General features: G+C 36.7%; 1 protein-coding gene and 1 pseudogene across 1 annotated transcript in view; one reads left to right on the forward strand and one right to left on the reverse strand.

The window, feature by feature from the left end:
- The window catches only part of LUZP2 (leucine zipper protein 2), a 797,358-nt gene that overhangs the window by 438,913 nt on the left and 345,641 nt on the right, over positions 1 to 12,804 (reverse strand). The window lies entirely within an intron of this gene.
- Positions 9,516 to 12,804, forward strand: part of LOC102839896 — a 29,560-nt pseudogene continuing 26,271 nt past the window's right edge.

Here is a 12,804-nt window from a genome sequence, read left to right on the forward strand (position 1 = left end):
CTTTCTCCCGCGGAGCGGCTGGTAGTTTCGAACCGCTGACCTTAAGGTTCGCAGCCCGATTCGTAACCACTACGCTACCAGAGCTCCTTATATAATTTCAAATAATCATTTATACACACACACTCATTTAAACTTCATATAAGTTTATAAAAATGTTTTGGACTTTGAATATCAACTGCCTTAGTAAGTTTCTAATGCCTTGAAAGGGATTCTTATTTTATTTTTATTCTTATTTTATTTTATTCTCCTTTAGTTTCTTTGATCATGTTTTATTTGTTTCCTTTTATGTATCTGTATTTTGGGAAATTACCAAAGAAAGAAAATGTCCTGAAAAAATGTAAATGTGTTTTGAATTTCTGTTTTCTTCCTTGTAAAATTAATATGATGCCATTTAATTTTCTGCATTATCAAGAGTATTATACAATATAAGTAAATCTACCACAGTCCAATATATAATTGTAAATCATTAATATTATTATTCTAGTTTATTATCAAAAAAGAAATAACTTTCAGTGAGTCAATATGGCTATCATATTGATTAGTTGTTTATAAGTAGGTACAACTCCTAATGTGTTGCTGTAGGATTAGCACTTGACTGCAAACCACAAAGTCAGTAGTTCAAACTCACCAGCTGCTCCTTGGAAACCCTAAACAGGGTGGCTATGAGTCAGAACGGAATCGATGGCACTCAACAACAACAACAACACACAATATATGATAAAGGTAATCTTTAAGCCTAGATCTCATCAATGAAACAATGTTGTCCCTCTATAATAAATAAAAGAGCACTGGTCATACAGGGGGTTACACCCTGGATTGTTAAACCAAAGCTCAGATATTAGAACTTACCAGCTGCTCTGAGGGAGAAAGAAAGGTAGACTGTTTCTATAAAGATTTCACCTACTCAACAATTGTATTCTGCCCTGTAGGGTCATATGGGTCGGAATCAATTCAGCAGCAATGCATATTTGGGTTTATAATAAATAAATGCAGCAAATATTCTTTGGTTTCTATATTCATCTTTGAAAAAATATATAAATCTTAGCAAAATATGATAAGAAAAAGTGATGAGTATGGCATTAAGAGAGACAAAGTTCGATATATACAACCATGAAAACTTTCATGGAAAAAAAATATACTTCAGTTGGCCCTTGAGTTAAATACAGTAAAGGAAAATGTGACTTATAAGTAGAGGGACCAATACAAGTAATGACAATGGAAATGGGAAAGCGCAGAGTGTATATAAATGTCAAATCAGCAAGAAAACTGAATATAAAGTAACTACTGGGCTATTGGGTAAAACCTGAAAAAGTGAGTAATATTCAAATTATCAAAACCTTTGAATGTCAAACTCAGGAGTTTGAAATTATTTCTGTAGGAAATGGTTTGCTCTGTGAATTGCCAACAAAGATAAATTAAATATAGTCAGATTTCTAATCTAAAAATTTATCAAAAAGGACAAAGATTTAAATTTTTCTCCCCCAGTTGTCAAGGCTATTTCCAAGTGTAGGTTCTTCCTTATTTATTCACAGGAAAGAGATTGAATAAGAATGAGTTTTAGTTATTGGCTTGGTTAGGATATTTAAATGTTGACCACAGGGCCTTGTTTCCTGGGAAACATTTGCAATGCCTGCCCTCATAAAACTCAAAATAACTGTAAAGTTTCTTTGAATCTTGGCACCAACACAATAGATTGCTTTGTCAAGCAGCATTTGTGGTTTCTGAAAGTCATTCTTTGCCTTGTCTTTTTATCAGATCCTATATTCCATGCAACCACCAGGATATTTGCAATTTTTTTTCATTGCCAGCCAACACAAACTAAAATTCTCCCAGAGTCCACTGTAGATTTGTGCCAGAATGAGTTCTGTTTCTCCATGTAGAGATGTCTAGAAAAATCTTTATTTAGGGAGAGAGATCTCTCATACACATATAATTAAGATATTCAAGCCTTGTGACAAGACTATTTTTTTTCATGTTTTATTGTGAATTATATGATATTTTACATGAGAGAACTTTAGTTTTACATTCATTCCTCCGTATGTCATTTCATTGCCATGGTTCCAATCCCTTCCATGCATCATCAACTGACCAAAGGGTATACCCTACAAACCCGCCACCCCCCCCCCCATTCTTCAGCACACAGTCCCTCTCCCTCTCTGGATCCAAAGTCCCCAGCCGCTTCATCACTCCACGGACAAGACTATTTTTAATAAAAAAAAATACAACCCTTCCCCCAACCAACTCTCCATGTGATAATCTATTGACAGAAATACAAGGGCCAGCTGTTAAGGACACATGTTTAAAACAACATTTATCATGGATACAACATCTGGAAACAAAATAATACGTCTAAATAATTATGGTACATATACAACATGGTATAATATTTTGAGTTTAAAATATGTATTATTTAGCATTAAATCTGGTAACTTGCAGACCATGAGGTGTTTTTGAGTAGGTAAATAAAGATGCAAAATGTATTATGCACTTATATAAAATTAATAAAAATATAAAACACTGTAAATGTCCCATAATGTGTCTGTGTATGTATATGTCTAGATACTATTAAGTTTTGTTATTATTGTTTTTTGTTTAGTGCCGTCCAACCAGTTCTGACTCATAGCAACCTAATATAGTTTTCAGAGAACAACTGGTAGGTTTGAACTGCTGACCTGTGGTTTGCATTCCAGTGGTGATCCTATAGCACCTCAGGAGCTCTGGTAGCGTAGTGGTTACGAATCGGACTGCAAACCTAAAGGTCAGCGGTTCGAAACTACCAGCTGCTCCGCGGGAGAAAGATGAGGCTTTCTACTCCCGTAAGGATTTACACCCTCGGAAACCCTGTACAGGGTCGCTATGGGTCGGAACCGACTCGACGGCACGTAACAACAACATTGTTATGCTGGTAAAGAAAAAAAGTTGGAGAGAAGTGAGTTACAGTGGGTAGAGGAAGGCTATCAATGGGAAAGGCAAATGCAATGGAGAGAGACAGGCAAACAAGGAAAAGACAGAGATTGTGCACCTTTCCATAAAACCATGTGTGTATAAAGTAATCTAGTGAAAATTTTTAAATAAGTAAAAAAGAAATCTCTTTCTTACTTTTATCAAAATATACATATCCAAGAACAGATATGTCCACTGAGACAATTTCCCCTCTACAGTCTCTCCTCATAACAATGCCTGACTGTGCTGGCATCTATGTTCTCAAAATAAAATCTTTATTACAGCAACGTTTTTTGGATTAAAATCATGGGTAGCATAAAAAGTAGAGGAGAAACACTGGGATAATGCATCATCTGTTCATGGGTTACAATGTATCAAAACTGACTCATGGCAACTGGTTCATGATTTTATTTTTCTAGTATATTCACTATCAGCCCTGGGATGGTGTTGTAGGGTAAGCCCTGGGATGATAACCACAGTTCAAACCCACCAGTTGTTCTCAGAAATTTACATAGGATCCCTATGAGTCAGACCAGACTCAATGGCATACAATAAAAACAACAAAGTATATTAGCAAAATGTGGGATTTGGTAATTCAAATTTCAGTTCTAGAATTTGTCACTAATCAGCTAGTTAGAACTTAGCCAAGTCACTGTAGCTATCAGGGTATCAGTTTGAACATTTGGGTAATGAGGGATTCAATTAAATATCAAAGTTGAAATTTTTTATTTAAAATTGTAGCATTAGATTTTCAGTCAAGTGAAAATTTTTAGAGGGAGAAAAAGTATCAAAAAGAGAATCAATAGTATTGATAATTTTGTTTGTCATTTAATGGTCATATTTTTGAGAAGGCCAAGAGAGGATGTACTATGTCTTTCATAATATGTCATGCTGGGAGTGATTTTAAAAAGAAACAAAACTGTCCGAACTATGAGCTACTGAATTCCTATGATACATGCTCAAAGGAAGAGCAAACTTTTGCAATGTGAAGAGGAAAATACATACACATACTATCCCTATTCAAGATTCAAGAAACTTCAAAGGGTAATTTTGACTTACATCCTTACTTTAGAACCACTATACAGTAGCTCATGCTGTGGTTCTTAAACCTTGGAAAGTTATCAGACGCTTCAAGAATTATAAACACTCTATACAGAAAAAAATTACACATACTCCTAAATATGCAAATTTTCAAATAAAACTTTACCAGGCATGTGACCTTTTCCTAGAAAATAGATACCTTGATGACCTGGAAGGATAGTGTGATTTGGTGTCCTTAGCTATTTTGTATTTTATAAATCTTTTTCATATACAAGAAAACTCTAGGAACAAACACATTTACAAATGCACTTTCAGTAGTAGATTCCAAAATTTCTTTTTATCTGCAGAAAACCTAGATGAATGTGATAATGTGCAGAAAGCTATGTCTAGGGAGACGAGATGCTATTTTCATTTAGTCCTAGAATGTTTAACTGACCACATATGAAAAAGTTGACCTTATTTTCAGTCCTCCTGAAAAGGAATACTGGAGTTGAAGTTAAATGAAAGCCCTAAACAACTACTTAACCAATCAGCTACGATCAATTTGATTCTAAGTCATGGTGACCCTATGTGTTACTAGTAGAACTGTACTCTATAGGGTTTCGGAGGTTGTGACCTTTTCAGAAGAAGACCACTCAGAATTTTTTCCAGGGTAATTCGGGATAGGTTCGAACTACTAAATTTTTGGTTAGTAGTCAAGCTCAAGCAATTAACTGTTGGCATCACCTAGGAACTTCAACTATCTAACCAGTCAAGAAGAAAATAAAAATGTGACTAGAAATTGTGTAGGAATTATAGCTACTGCTACTTCATTTGCATTCCTACCCTCCCAGAGTACATAAATATTGTTGTTGGTAAGTGGTACTGTCAAGTCAGTTCTGATTCATAGTGAGTTTCTAAGGAGCAGCTCATGGGTTTGAACCACCAACGTTGTGGTTAGCAGTCCAGTGCTTATCTTACAGCACTATACCAGGAGTCCATGCCAAAACAAAACTTTGCATAAACATTAGTATTCCTTTTTTATTCAAGTTTATTGAGTCTTCTTTTTAAAACTAGCTTTTGAGCCAAATCTAAAGATTGTTGTTGTTGTTGTTAAGTGCCACTGTTGAGTTGGTTCCAACCCATAGCAACCCTGCATAGGGTTTCTGAGGAGTAATTGGTGAGTTTGAACCACTGACCTTGAAGATCAAACTGACTTTGCAGTACAGCTCATTAACCCACAACTTTTCTAAAGATTAAAAAAGGCTGAAACATAATCTCTGCATTCACAGAGTTCCTAGTTAAAAGTATAACATACAAATATAGAATTATAATAAAATGTGATAAATTTATGCTGTTGATATATATTAAGGTCAGTGTTGGTGAAATGGTGGGTTATGATATACACATATCTTTAATGGATATTTCAAGTAGTATAAACCTTTTGTGATTAAACATACCTATATCAGAGAAAGAATGGCTAGGTTAGTTTCAAAAAGTAGTAGAACATTCCAGAAATTTCTAGTATTGACATGGATTGTGAGGTCATTAATCAGAGAGAAAAATAACCCTGCCAATACTCAATTGATCTGTTAGGATCTTATTGACTTCATGTATCTAGACACAAACACATGTCCCTAGGTGTGGAGGACTCCCTGGCTTTGCCTTCTGTTTGATGCATGAAACAAATATTCTACTGGGTGTCTCTGACTGATAGGAGCTATATTGATTTTCCAAGCCTGTTATGCTGAGTGGTTTCAGATCCTACCATTCTGCAAATTGTATTTAGTCAGGGAGACACTCTAAAACAAGGAAAAGAATAAAAGATATAAGTCATGCATGATCTCTCTGATTCTACAGGGGAAAAACTCCAAAGGCATCTTTAAAATAATAAAATCACCACCTTTCATATATTTTAATCTTTTCCTTTCAGGATTTCACAGTGGCTCAGAAATGTCATCCCACTGATTCTCATTTTTGCTTTTAAAGACACTGACAGAGACCTATTAAAATGTTAAATGGATCTGGTACCAGCAATGATTATCATAGTTAACTTGGAAGTCAAAGAAAATGCTCTTGCTAGAGGAGTGAATTTCTATTACTTCCCAAGATAGGAAAATATAACAAGAAGATTGGATCCTGGATTGTGTTTTGTTAAACTTTTCCATGTTCTAAGGATCTGAGAAACCAGCTGAGAGAAGCAGATGCCAAGGTAGCTATTTAATCCACAAGCTCCTCTCTCTGTAGTAACTGCTGGTAACAAAAAGAACTACCTGACCTAAATTCTAGTAAGACTTAGTTTCTCCTTTCTGACTGCTTTTGTGACCCACAAAATATAGGGACAGCTAACTTTACAAAAAGGCACTCTGGTAGCATAGTGGTTATAAGTCGGGCTGCAACCTCAAGGTCAACCAGCAGATCGGCCGGAAAAAGATGAAGCTTTCTGCTCCCATAAAGATTTACAGTCTCAGAAACCCTATGCGGGGTTGCTCTGAGTAGCAACCCACTCCATGGCACACAACCACCACCACCAAATTTACAAAATGAATGTAGGTGTGCATAAAGACTGTCTGCATACCTCTTTACAGTAGTGATACCAGCTGTATCAAACTTCTGTTATTTATCACAACTCTTAATAAAAGAAACTCTTAGCAAAAGAGTTTTTCTGAAACCACTGGAAAAATTGAAATGAAATCCCTCAACCATAAGTTGAGATAAAGCACAATTTTGTACTAAATACAAATAAGAGAATCATAATTAAAATACGAAGATATAATTGCAAAAAAATGTTTACCTTCCTCCTCAACTTAATATCCCTGATAGTTTTGTTCTATCTATTCTAGGTGGTTTAGTAGATTAGGCGTTGAGCTACTAAACACAGGGTCAGCATTTCAAATCCACCAGCTGCTCCTCTGGAATAAAAAGGAGGCTATCAGCTCCCCTTGAGATTTGAAGCCCTACATAGGGTCACTATGATTCAGAATTGACTAGATGGCAGTGAGTTTGGGTTGACTCTCTAGTCCAGTCAAAGCACATTTATTTATGATTTCTGAATATTCTATACTCTTTTATAATCCTGTGTTTTGCACATCTTATTTTCTTCTAGACTAGAATTTAGTTCCATTCCAACTGGTTAAAGGAGTTCTGGTGGCACTCTGGGGTCAGAAACCTCGGCAGTTCAAACCCATCAGTCCCTCCATGAGAGAAACTGTTTGCTTGCACTAAGGTTTACAGCCTCAGAAACACTAAGGAGCAGTTCTAAGCTGTCCTATGTAGGGTCATTGTGTGCCAGAATCAACTTGATGGTAGTGGGTTTTGGGGGTTTTAACATAACAAACTCTTTTTATCATAGAATGTACTGGATGTAGCTGATTACTTAGACCCTAGGCATTTATTTTTCTTTTTACTTGCGGGCAGTTTGTTCACATTCAAATCCACTGGCATCAAATTGATTCCAACTCACAGCGACCTTGTAGCACAGAATAAAATGGCTTCCTAGGGTCTTCGAGGCTATCAACCATTACCAGAGCAGAAAGCCTCATCCTTCTCTGGATGATGTCTGTTGGCTTTGAATGCTTACCTTGTGGTTAACAACCCAACACATAACCAGCCATGACACTGATGATCCTCTCCCCACATTGTTGTTGTTAAGTGTCGTCGAATTTATTCCAACCCACAGCATCACTGTATAGGGTTCCCAAGGAGTGACTGGTGAACTTGAACTGCTGACCTTGCAGTTCAAATGACTGCAGTCTGACACATTAGCCCACAGCACCACACCAGGACTTCGCACATTAGAGGCTGAAAATGCTACATATATACTTTCTCACCCTCCATCATGACAAGGTATAGCCTTGTGATAGATCTAAACATCAAAATATGCCTCCTAGGCTTTCTGGAAATTGTGACGCTTAGGATAAGCACTGGACCACAAGATTGATTTGAACTGCATGATTGGCAGTTGAAACCCACCAGCCACTCCTTGGAAATGCAATAAAGGGTTGCTTTAAGTCGGAACCAACTTGATGGCACGTAACAGCTCAACAATATTATCAATGGAGATAAGTAAAGAAATATTATGTCTTCCTGACAATCTTCTACTTCCCTTCACCCCACTTCCCTCACGTCTGTAGTTGCAACAATCATTTTTGAAACATGACACACCAATCCCCCAACATAGATTAGAAGTCAACTTGAGGGAGATAGATAAAGTATCAAAACAGTGTTAGTATTTGTAATGGTTAGGGTTTTGTTGCAACTTGACCCAGTCAAGATTTCAAGAAGTTTGACAATTGGAATGTGCTTATTCCCTGGTGACAAAACCTAATACAGGCATAGTTAACTCTGGTGAGAGGCTATAAGTAGCCAATCAAATGAAGCAAGAGTCCCTTGGGAGGCTTTTAATGAAAGTGAGGTTGCATTGTATTCTGGGGTCAATACAAGTAATTATTAGAAAGTAGTAAGAGGGAGACATTTGTTGTTGTTAAGTGCTATCTAATCGGTTCCAACCCATAGCGACCCTGTATATTGTTTCTTAGGAGTGGCTGGTGAGCTTGAACCACCGACCTTGAGGTTCAAACGGACTTTGCAATCCAGTGCATTAACCCACAGTACTGCACCAGGACATATAGATCAATAATTTGAAATTTGGGGGAAGTAAAAAAATCTTAGCAAACATTCTCTGCCATGGAAGACCTCAGATGATCATGGTCTTACTAAAGAGTGGTGTGGTGGAGATTCAAAAGTTTCACAAATACTCATGCATAGCAAAGAAATCTGAAACTTGGTCACACCCATACAGCTGGAGTCTTGGTGTGGCACTGTTGGATAAGCACTGGACTGCTAACTTCTAGGTCAGCCATTCAGACCCACAAATCATTCCTTGGAAACCCTACATAGGGTTGCTCTGAGTCAAATTGACTTGATGGCACTTAACAGCAACAATTCATCTGGCATTTCTGTTTTAATATGTGTTACGCAAGCACCTGACACCCAATTAGTTTTATTGTTGTTGTTAAGTGCAGCTGTTTCCAACTCATAACAACTCTATATAGGGTTTCCAAAGAACAGCTGGTGGTTTTGAACTGCCTACCTTGTTTTTCAGTGCTTATCTTAAAACACCACACTAGTATTCCATATGTTGTCTATCCCTCTAAAAGAGCAGACAAAGTTTTATCATCCGCATCATAATCATCTCTTCAGAAAATCAGAGTAAAAAACAGAGACAGCAGCTGCCAGACAATTTTCTGTGCCTTCAAATAGGACTATTCCTTCCTTCATGAGGGGAAGAAGTATCAAGTTCAAGTTCAAGTCACCCTATAACTCACAATGAAAACTTTTCCATTGTCTTAGAAGGCAATCTCATCCTGGGGGTTACATATGCTGACTTATACTGTCACTCAACATTTGCTTCAGAAGGAGCTTCAGGAAACATTTTTTTTTTTCCTTCATAGTGAGCAAATATTTCATATTTTACATTGTTGGAATCTTGAGTAGCAAGTTTGTCATATTTCCACTGTTTATACAGGTTAGTTTCACTTGAAATTATGGGCATGTCCATCACAGATTATGAATGTATGTTTACACAGTTGAAATTAATAGCCAAAGTTAAAAACATAAAATGCCATTTTTTAATGATCTGTCCACTAGTGGAAATGCTTATTCATCAAGGTGAGAACAGTGGGCAACATTACAACTTGTGGAGGTCATTTGCAACATTTATTAACTGCAATTGTTTAGCTTTTGTGGCCAAAATTCTGATGGAAAGCCAGGAAAATTCTTATGTTATCTTGTTGACAAATTGTTACTTCAAATGGTTTTCAAATAGTACAGTTGGATTTTAAAAATTATTTTCATGATAACTCTCAATATGTTTCAGTAAATCAACAGAAGAAAGTCTACTTTCAGTAGCTATTGAAACAAAAATCTAAATATTTGTATCTCATATCTCCTTACAACACTCTGCTAGCTTTTCTGTTAGTTTTAACATCAGAAATACTCACCCTCCCACACACCAAATAATAAATAAGACTGAGAAAAAGTTAAGGAAAAATATAATGTAACTATAAGTTTCCTGCTACAAACCTGTTAGAGTCCTGGTGCTATAGAATAAGTACTGGATTACTAACACAAGTTCGGAAGTTCAAACCCTCCAGAAGCTCTTATATATGGGGCCATTATGAGTTAGAGCCAACTCAATGGCACTTGATAACAACAACACACCCTCTTCAAATTTCTGTCTCTTCTATCTCTTTCCATGTCTCCTCCTTCTTCATGACTTTTTAAGTGCACAAGAAAAATCTACCTTAAATACAAAAATCTAAGCTAGAACAAAAATATTTGTGTTGTCGGTGGTTTTGCGTGAATGCACTGATTCTGCAACATAGTGAGCCTATAAGCTAGAGAAGAAGAATTGTCCCATGGAGCTTTCTAGGCTGAAACCTTTTTTTTTTTTTTTTTGAAGTTTTTATTATGAATTGACTGATCATTTGGATGGAAGAAAATCAGGTTTATATTTATCCTATCGTATTTCATTTCATTACAATGATTACAATCCCCTCCATGCATTTGCTTCTATTCCCTGTGGGGTTTTTTTGGATGTACACTGAAGCACCATTCAAACAACCAAAGGGCATACCCTGCAAGCCTGTCGCTGGCCATCAGAACATGTAGGCTGAAATCTTAACAGAAACACATCACCACCCAGGTCTTTTCTCCTGTGGAGTAGCCAGTGGATTCAAATCTCCAAGCTTTCAGTTAGCAGCTGTGGAATTAACCAATGTGCCACAAGGGCTTTTATGTATTAATCAGTTGAGCTCCTGTGTTTGTGTGTGTGTGTGTGTGTGTGTATAGACCCACAGGGAGGTAAGGCTGCTCATATTAAAATATATAAGATGAAGGTAAAGTAGATAGAAACATATGTGGGTAATGAGACTTCTAGACTAAACATTTCCTTCTAAGGTTAAAAGACCAGTAGAAAATGTGTGATTACAGTTAAGTCAGATCTGCATTCCTTTACTGTCAGCTTTCCATGTGTGTATGTATGTTTCTCCCAGAAAAAATGTTTCATAATATACCCTTTTTAAGAAGCAATTTTAGTTATTAGTGTATGTATGAATTTGAGCATATGATTACATAAGTATAATAATACCACGGAGTTCTCATTTAGAATTCATTCATATGTATATTTTTTCAATCAACTTGATGAAAGATAGTCCAGATTCTAATGAAAGTCATGTATGTTTAGACTAATTAATACAGGGACAAGACATCAAAAAGTTGATACTCATTTGTGATGGTTATTTTTGTTCTTTACATAGCATGAGTTATAACATTGTCCAGGTATAGAGAGAAATAAATTGGATTATTTTCTTACCACATGCAACATAAGCTAGAAAGTGATAAAGACATATTGCTAATTTGTAAGAAAGTAAAAGATTAATATTATATTTATTAGCATGCTTTTTCATAGCAGTGCATAAGTCTAAAAGAAAAGTTCATCTCTTGTTGACATAAAAACAACATGAAAAACACATGATGTTTGGTTTATATGGTTCCTCTTCCCCCTTAGGTCCTTAAAGTAGAAGGATTTCCCAGTTACCCTGTGCCAATGTGTTCACGCATTTGTAGGAAAGTGTGTGTGCACAAGTGCATGTGCTTGTGTGTGTGTATGAGTGTTAGAAAGTTAAAGAGCATCTAAAATTAAGATTTATTTAAAATCTGATTAAATCTTATCTATTCTTTAGTGTTAATTACTTGAGTAAAGCAAATCATTCTTTTTTCTCTGACTCAAATTACTAAACCTACTTTACCTTATTACTGTGAAGAAAAATCTTTTGTGGTAAACATTTCCCAGGCTGTGTTGAGGGAAATTAGCCTTAGAGTTAAAAGCATTAAAATGGTTGATGAATGATTCTTTATTCAAGAATGATTTAAAAACATGTGGGGACCAGGTCTGATTTTCCTGAGGTTCACAGGGAGAAAAGAGAATCAAACTCCTAATCTGTCTAAGGCTGATTTCTATGAAGCAGAGGTCAGGCATGCTTCCACCCTACAATCATTTTTACCCTATTCTGGGCTGGGTAAAAAATACCAACCATCCCTCCCACAGCATTCTCTGCCTCACATCTGGGTTTGATAATCCATTTGCAATGGCCATGCAGAACTCATAATAATAATGACGGTTATGGGTTTATTAGAGAAATTTACAGGGCACAATTCAGGATCAAAACCAGTTTAGGATGCAGAGGTCTCCAGTTAGAGACACATCTTGGTCTGCTATACCAAGGACATGTATCACTTTTGTCTTCTGCCTCTCAGCCATATGGTGCCTTGGCCTCTGCCTTGCTTGGGCAAGTAACAGGCACTATTGCCTGCCTGCCAGGTTGACTGACTGACTGCCAGACCTGCCTTCTGATCTGTCAGTGTTGGCTTTTCTGACCAAGACTTGGAACTCTCTCACCTCTACAACTGTGTGAGTTATTTCCTTGATGTAATTTCTCCTTATATATACATAATTAGGTTTCACAGATTTTACTTCTCTAGAGAGCCCAGCCTAAGACAAGGCCTAGGGAATATCCTTTGAAAACAGAGAAAACCATTTTAAGAGTATGTTGTCATTGGAGAACAAATAAGAGAGCTGATCGGGTGGAAGTGCCTTAAAGGAACTCCACCAACAACAACACAGAATACCTGACCAAGCAGGCTCAGGGGATGGTCCCAGAACTCTAAACCACATATAAAGAAATACTTAGAAGGTTGGAAGGCTCACAGCTGGGGGAATTTGTGGCAGAAGCAAGAAATCTATTGCTTTCTAGTCTGGGACACTCGGCTGCTCCAGGA

Source organism: Chrysochloris asiatica, unplaced genomic scaffold (assembly GCF_000296735.1).
Source record: "Chrysochloris asiatica unplaced genomic scaffold, ChrAsi1.0 scaffold00196, whole genome shotgun sequence".
Taxonomy (NCBI): Eukaryota; Metazoa; Chordata; class Mammalia; order Afrosoricida; family Chrysochloridae; genus Chrysochloris; species Chrysochloris asiatica.